The sequence below is a fragment of the Herpailurus yagouaroundi genome, unplaced genomic scaffold (genome assembly GCF_014898765.1).
Source record: "Herpailurus yagouaroundi ecotype Mexico unplaced genomic scaffold, PumYag 181, whole genome shotgun sequence".
NCBI lineage: Eukaryota > Metazoa > Chordata > Mammalia > Carnivora > Felidae > Herpailurus > Herpailurus yagouaroundi.
This window is the reverse complement of record NW_024412412.1, coordinates 18,982,300-18,991,307: the sequence shown is the minus strand read 5'-3', so window position 1 is coordinate 18,991,307 and position 9,008 is coordinate 18,982,300.

Below are 9,008 nucleotides of genomic sequence, written 5' to 3'. Positions count from 1 at the left end.
TTATTTTATTTTATTTTATTTTATTTTATTTTATTTTATTTTATTTTATTTTATTTTTTAATGTTTTTATTTATTTTTGAGGGAGAGAGAGAGAGAGAGACAGGGAGGGGCAGAGAGAGGGAGACAGAGGATCCAAAGCAGGCTCGTGCTAAGAGTAAAGAGCTCCATGTGGGTCTCAAACTCACAAACAATGAGATCATCACCTGAGCCAAAGTCAGATGCCCAACTGACTGAGCCACCCAGGTGCCCCTGGCCTTTGCTTTTAGATTAATAAAATAAGGCTGGTATTGGAGCTAGTCTCTGCCCTGTCATCCCATTCCCTCATCTTCTATAAGACAGCGTGACTATGGTTATCTCCTATGGGTCTAAGCATCTGCCGTACAGGCTCTTTTTCCATTCATTCATTCAACAAATAGCTTCTCATAATCTACTACATTCCAGACACTCTTCAAGGTACTGGGAACACAACGTGGGATAAAAAAGAAAAGTCCTTCTTCACAAAGCCCCATTCTCTTTGAGAATAGTAGGTAACAACCAAATAAATGAATAGTAAACTAAAAAACAAAATTATATGTATTCCGAGGAGAAATAATATACACTACAGAGAAAAACAAAGATGAGAATATGGCAATTGAGTATCAGGAGTAGTTTGGAAATTTAAACAGTAGGATCAGGGAAAGTTCTCCCTTAGCAAAGGTATTATTTGTGCAAAGGCCTGAAAGATGACAAGAAAGTACATACCAAGTAGAGGAAAAAATTGACACCATTACCTGTCTGTGTTTTAGGGAAGAAAAAAAAGTCTGAGTTGGCTGGTGCTGAGTTAATTAAGAACAGAATAATAGGAGACAGACACAGCAAGGCCGGAATGGGCAGGGCCACGAAGAACAATATAATGACTTCGATTCCTACTCTGAATAAGATGAAAAAAACTTAGAAGAGTTTTGGACACAGAAGTGATGGGACTCATGTTACATTTGAATGGAATCATCCTGCTTGTTCTGTTTAGGATAAACCGAAGTTGAAAATATAGGCATTAAATGAATTTTTGTGAATATAGAAAAAAACGGATGAATGAGTTTCTTGTAAGATAATGCTAACAGGATAACTACTGCCATTGATGAAATAATAGGATAGTAAATCTTAATTAAAACATTATTACATCATAAGTTTCATAATTAATGACTATGAGCAATAATCAGAATGTATTCTTAAATTTTTAAAAATATACTCTTTTCTGCATTAACCCCAAATGCTATTTTTTTTCTACTCCCAACACCAATTTTCTCATCACAGGCTCCAAATTCCAAATGGTTACTAAGCAGCAAAGCATGACCCATCATGATCAGCAAAGATTGAGTAAATCAGACTGAAAAAATCTAGGACCCCAAGTACACTGTGGTCATTAATGAAAACTCATAAAATGGAGAAAAGAATAAGGAAGCAATTTAATTTATTTTCTTAATTGCTGTGTAGCATTTTATTATAGGAATTTATCAGCATTGATTTTTCCATTTTATATTTAAAAATATTTCTTGTTTGGAGCTATTATAAATAATTCTTCAGCTAATGTTCGTGTACATGGCTTTTAGTGAAAAATTGTATGCATTGCTGTAGAATATATGTGCAGGAGAAAACTTTCAGATCAAAGACTATGTGTGTGTTTAGTTTGGGTACATATTGATAGTTTTCCAAAGTGTCCAGTTTGTTTGTTTGTTTGTTTTCATTATACGCCTACCAGTAATGCATGTAATTCCCTATTGGTTCAATACTTGCCAATTCTTCTTAGTATCATCAGGCTAATTTTTCTCCCATTCTGATTATGGCTACTCCTATCTCAATTTTGGATTTAGTTTGCATTTTCCTGAATGCTGATACTATTGTGCAGCTTTTCATATCTTTATTGGCCATTAAAGAATGTTCTTTTGTGAAGCACCCATTTAAGTCTTTTTTTTTCATTTTTCTATTGTACTTTCTTTAAATCAATTTATGAATCTTTATATATCATGGAGTCCTTTGTCAAAAATATGGACTACAAGTATCTTTCCTACACTTGATTCTCATGCTCTTAATGATATCCTACAATAAAAAAATATTCTTCTTTTGGGGCATGTAGGTGGCTCAGTCGGTTAAACTTCTGATTCTTGATTTTGGCTTGGGTCATGATCTCACGATTTATGATATGGAGCCCCAATCCAGGCTCAGTGCTGACAGTGCAGAGCCTGCTTGGGATTCTCTCTCACCAATCTCTGCCCCTACCCTGCTTGTGCACACAAGAGCACGCATGCACGCTCTTTCTCAAATAAACCTTAAAAAAAAAGTTTTGTTTTGTTTTTAACAAATTCAAATTTTTCAGTATTACCTTTTATGTATATGCGTTTTGTAAAATGTTTATAAAATTCTGCTACTCTGAGTTCATAGAGGATTCCTGCATGTTATCTGCCAGAAGTTTGGCATTTAGATATAAAGTCCTTCTAAAATTGATCTGTATGGTTTGAAGTAGGAATTGAGGTTCATTTCTTCCCATTGGAAAACCCAATGATTTGTTGCTGTTGTTTTAAAAGATCTTATATCATCTCTGCATTAAAATGTTACTTTTGTCATCAGATGACCATATATGTGTAGGTCTATTTCTTTAATTTTTTTGTTCCATTAGTCTGTCTTTTTTTTCACGAACGCAACACTCTGTTCAATACTATAGGTTTTGAGTTAGTATGGAGTATAATTTCTCCAGATTTTGATCTTCTTAAAGCTGCTATAGCTCTTTCAACCCGTTATTTCATATCATTCTTACATCCTTCTGTTCATTTCCATAAAGTTTTAATTTTGATTTGAACTTAATTGTATACATAGAATAATTAGGAGAGCCTTGACATTTTACACTAGTGAATTTTCCAGTATATTTAGGAATTTTTAACAGTTTCAGTAATGTACAAAGATATTAGACTTTCATTATTTATTTTTTAAAATGTAGTATAAGTAACATACAGTATTATATTGGTGTCAATATATAAATATACCAATTTGGTATACCAAATATAAATTGGTATAATACAGTGATTCAACAATTCTATACATCGTTACTCAGTGCTCATGAAGATAAGTGTATTCCTAATCTCCTTCACCTATTTTATCCATCCCCAACCCTCATCCCCTCTGTTTACCATCAGTTCTCTACATTTATGAGTCTGCTCCCCCCGCTCCGTCCCGGCCCCACCCTTTGGTCTCTTTTTTTTCTTTCTATGTTTGTTTTATTTCTTAAACACCACATCAGTGAAATCATATGGTATTGTCTTTCTCTGGCTTATTTTGCTTAACATTATACTCTCCACATCCATTCATGCTGTTGCAGATGGCAAGATTTTATTCTTTTTTATGGCTGAGTAATATTCCATTGTATATGTCTTCCACTTCTTCTTTATCCTTTCATCTATCAATGGGCAGCTATTTGGGTTGCTTCCATAATTTGGCTAATGTAAATAATGCTATAGTAAACATAGGGGTGCATATATCATTTCAAATTAGTTTTGTCATATTTTGGGGCAAATGCCCAGTAGTAGAATTACTGGATCATTTGGTAATTATATTTTTAATTTCTTGAAGAATCTCCATAGTGTTTTCCACAGTGGCTGTACCAGTTTGCATTCCCACCAATAGTGTACTGGGGTTTTTGTTTGTTTGTTTTGTTTTAAGGCTATACTCTCATCAACACTTGTTCTTTCTTGAGTTTTTGATTCTATCCTTTTTGACAGGCGTGAGGTGACAGTTTATTGTGGTTTTCATTTGCATCTCCCTAATGATGAGTGATGCTGATCATATTTTCATGTGTCTCTTGGACATCTGTATGTTTTCATTGGAGAAATGTCTGTTTATATATCCCCACTCAGTTTTAAATTGGGTTACTTGGATTTTTTTGGTTTTGAGTTCTATAAGGTTTTTTTTTTTATATTTTTGATATAACCCTTTATCAGATATGTCATTTGCAAATATCTTCTCCCACTCAGCAGGTTAATTTTTAGTTTTGTTGGTTGTTTCTTTTCCTGTGCAGAAGGCTTTTATTTTGATGCAGTCCCAACATTTAATTTTGCTTTTGTTTCCCTTGCCTCAGGAGACCTATTTAGAAACATGTTGCTATAGACATTGTCACAGAAATTACTCCCTGTGCTCTTTTCTAGGATTTTTGTGGTTTCGGTTCTCACATTTAGGTCTTTAATACATTTTGAATTTACTTTTCTGGATGGTGTGAGAAAGTGGTACAATTTTGTTCTTTAGCAGATTGATCTCCCGCTTTCCCAACACTGTTAGTTGAAGAGATTGTCTTTTCCTCATTGATATTCTTGCCTCCTTTGGCATAGATTAATTGGCCATATAGTTGTGGCCTTATTTTTGGGTTCCCTATTCTGTTCCGTTGATTCTTGTGTCTATTTTTTGCCAGGATCATACTGTTTGGATTACCACAGCTTTGCAGTTTATTTTGAAATCTGGGATTGTGATACTTCTGGTTTGTTCTTCTTTTTCAAAATTGCTGTGGCTATTCAGGATCTTCTGTGTTTACATGCAAATTTTAAGATTATTTGTTTTAGTTCTGTGATAAATGCTCTTGGTATTTTGTTAAGGATTGCATTAAATGTGCAGATTGTTTTGGGTGATAGAGACATTTTAACAGTATTTATTCTCTCAACCCACAGCCATGGAATATCTTTCTCTTTCTTTGTGTTGTCTTCAATTTCCTTCATCAATGTTTTATAGTTTGCAGATTACAGGTCTTTCACCTCCTCAGTTTACTCCTAGGCATTTTGTTATTTTTTGGTGTAATTGTAAATGGGATGAGGTTCTGAGTTTCTCTTTCTGCTACTGGGTCATTAGTGTATAGAAATTTTTTTTTTTTAATTTTTCTTTTTTCAACGTTTATTTATTTTTGGGACAGAGAGAGACAGAGCATGAGCGGGGGAGGGGCAGAGAGAGAGGGAGACACAGAATCGGAAACAGGCTCCAGGCTCTGAGCCATCAGCCCAGAGCCCGACGCGGGGCTCGAACTCACGGACCGCGAGATCGTGACCTGGCTGAAGTCGGACGCCCAACGGACTGCGCCACCCAGGCGCCCCAGTGTATAGAAATTTTTATATTGATTTGTATCTTGCAACCTTTCTGAAATAATTTATCAGTTCTAGTAGTTTTTTGGTGGTGAGTTTTCTATATAAAGTATCATGCCATCTGCAAACAGTGAAAGTTTGACTTGTTGCTTACCATTTTGAACACCTCTTATTTCTTTTTCCTGTCTGATTTCTGTGACTAGGGTTTCCAGCAATATGTTGAATAAAAGTGGTGACAGTGGACACCCTTTGTCACAGACTCTGAGTCTGGAGCTCTCTCTTGTGCAGTAAGAGAGCAGACACAGAATTGAATGTGGGAGAGGTTAATGTCCGGGAGGAGACAAGAGCCCTGAACAGGGGTTTTGTCTCTGTTATTTATTGAGCTCACAAGATATTGCCCACGTGGTGAACATGAAGAAAACATAGTCATTGCTATACACATAAATGTGGAGAAAACAATCAGATAGTAATCATTAACTTGTGTGTAAAAAGCAAAGGTTCTGGGGGGCAAGTGGAGTTTGTGATCAAAGTACAATAGTATATTGGCATCAGATAGAAAGTAATTTCCTGCAAGTGATATAACAAGTTACTCATTATTCCATTACAATATCTCTCTAGCAAACCTCGGATGCTTTCGCCCTGTAATGGTGGCTTTCTGCCCTAAGCTTTTTTCTAACCCATTTATGTAAGTAGAACCTATTTCCCCACAGTTCCCCCTTTTTTCTTTTTCTTTGTCTTCTTAAGTTTACATGCAAGGACTGTCATGACAAACTTCTGATCCTTCTTTTGCTGTCGGGTGGTTTGGAGGGTGATTCTGCAAAGGCATAAAAAGAGACACGAAGTATTCCACTTCTCAGAGTTGTCCAGAATTTGAGATGGGCATTAGCCAATAGAGAGAGGGTTAAAGTCTTTCCAAAGGGGCCATGAGTCTGACATTCGTGTCTTAGTTTTTTGGAGTATTGTAGTTGTTAGTATAATGTCACATCTAAATTTTCTATCACAGGGCAGCTTAGAATGGAGAATTTAACCATAAATTAAGTACATTAAGCTTAGAATGGAGAATTTAACCATAAATTAAGTTTGATGTGTGGTGAAGACTAATTCCAGCAATGGGAGCAGAGGCTATAATGCTTACTGCGGCTAGGATACCCATGATTAAGAAGCCTATGAATCACCTTTGTCTGGTTAATGAATACCAGTGATGGAGATCATGGCCATCAGATGCACATCAGGGGTATATGCAATACCATTGTATTGTAAGAGAACACCATCCTGGTTTAAGTCTTCCCCCTGTTATATCAGGGGCAAGGACTTGCGTTTGTGGAATGGCTTCAGGCTGTGGAGTCGGTGAAGAGGCTTCTTCCATCTTGAAAAATGGGAGTGGTGGTCACTCATTCATAGTCACTCTCTGGAAGTCCTGGTTTATTGGAAGATATTCTAGGGGTTTCAACCATGCTATGATACAGCTTCACCAACTGAGAGGGAGTCCACGGGGTCGGGAATCTGAAAGAACATAAGCATATTCTAGACTCCAGGTGAGAAGTTTGAACCAGCACCATAGGATGAGAGGGTTTATCTAATGTAGAAGAATGTAGTTCAGCGGCGGTTAGTCCCTCAGGGTCAAGATTTAAAAACTTAAGAGTGCTTATAGCACTACGAAGGAGAGGTTGAGGTTGTAATGTAGACAGCCATGGGTAATTCCCCCTTTTTTTTTTTTTTAAATGTATTTTTAAGTTTATTATGTGCTCGTTCTACATTTGTTTGGCCTTGTGGATTATACAGAAATTTATCTGCGATTTCCTTCTGCCTTTGTTTCCCACATCATTCTCCACTGAACAATTTTGACCCTTAAAATCTTTAAGGTTGCTGAGGGTGGATGGTCTTCTCTTCTGTAACTTCTTCCTGCTGAATAGGAGTGTAGAGATGTCCCCACAAATGGGTCAACATTGCTCAGTTGGGTTAGATATAGGGCAGTTACTAAAGGGAAAGACAGAGTTTAGGGAAAATGGAGTATCTTTGAGTAGAAAGGATCATCTGTCTACTGGAAGTTATAGCGGTGAAGAAATCTTCCAACAAGAGTCTAAAACTATGACAAAAAAACTCAAATATGGACATGATTGAAAGATCTAATGCAGTTGACAAGGAAATTCACTTATTTCTATGGCACATAACACTTCAATAATCAAAGTATCAAGTGATGACCTTATACCAAAAAATATTAAAACTAGGAATTGCATGTAATCTCTAGAATAGTTATAGCATTTACTCAAATGTAACCTAAGGCTTATTATTTGTTTGGCAGTGCTTTCAGAGTAATTTAGCATACCAAAGAAGCCTAATTGGTCAAAAAGACTTCACTTACAATTTAAATCTTGGGGAATTTGTTTAAAAAAAAAAACTCAGAAAGTTATAAAGCACAAAGCGCATTTACCATCAGACCCAAATATCCTTTGTTTCTCTGCAAATAAGAAGTCAAAAAGCAGATAAGCCTTATTTAGTAATCAATGCTTTCGCACCCCATCCTATTTAGAAAAGGCCTAGATGTCCAACAAATTCAATCCCAATCTATCATGCAAGCAAAATTTTTTAGGTTACTAAAGCCTTTGAAAGACAGCTTAACAATTACCCATGAAAACTGTGAGACAAAGGTAACCATTACTCTAAGTCATAACATGAGCTTATTTGACCTTTGGTAAATAAGTCTATTTCAAACCAACAAACTTATGTTTGGGTCCACCTAAGACAATTTGTTTCCCATGCTTAAATTTCACCTGAACACTATGCGGAAAGCTGAAGTGTGTGTTCTTTGCTCCTTGACATCTCGGAGACAATACTTAAGGATTGGGAAAAGGTTTCTATAGATAATAACATGGCTCTCAGTACTGAATGTTGGATGTATTATACACTGATCCAGTGTATAATAACTATTATAATTGTATAATAACTAGTATAATTGTTATACTAACAATTGTTCCCAGTTTTTTCCAGTTTTCCAAAGGCAGGAAGCCTTGTGAGTTTTCCCTGAGGCATCTATAAACACCATAAAGGCATTCATTCTTAATAGGTTGTAGCATCAGCATAAGAATGTCATCAGAGGGAATCTTCCATTCCTTTAAAAGGTTAGATTTTTCCCAATGACAAAGGAGGGAGTCAGCATTCTCTGGATGTAGGGGTGCTGAAGGGCACTCCTCTGTAAGGAGGCTTAGGTTGCTTGGAAAAAGTTTTGCTTACTTTGGGTGCGTCTGTATCTTCATAAACATCATCAGCACTCAGGGAGAATGGCCGTACAGACAAAAAACCATGTAAGAATGACCTCAGGGGGAACATTGGTGCCTTGCGTATGGCGTGACTTTAGTGTTTTACGTATTGATTCCCTGATGTGTAGAGAGAAGGTTCCTTGCTCGGAAAACCAAGGGCAGTGTTGCTGGATCATCATTAAGAATTTAAGAAGTGCTATACCAATGTATTGTTTCTGTTCTAGGGATAGGAAGTCTCCCATAATAATTCTCTCAAAAGTTCCACTGCAGCGAATCCTAGTATAGTTTTGCCTGTCTCTTACCTCATCAGGGGAGATTGTAATCTGGTGCACTTTTTCTATTTTAGAGCTCTGGTTGTTTTGTGGCTTTCAGCAGTATTTGCATTAAGTCGTCTTCTCAGCCACATCGGTTTCTAGCCACGTTGCCCTCTTTGCCATGTGGGCTTCTGATCACATCCCCTTCTGTCACCTCAACTTCTTAGTCACGTCGGCTTTTCTTCTAATCACGTCGGCTTCATGTTGCATTCTATCACGGCGACTTCTAACCATACCTCCTTCTATCATGCCGGGGTCACCATCTGTCACAGACTATGAGTCTGGAGTTCACTTTTGTGCAGCAAGAGACCAGACACAGAATTGAATATAAGAGAGGCTAATGTCTG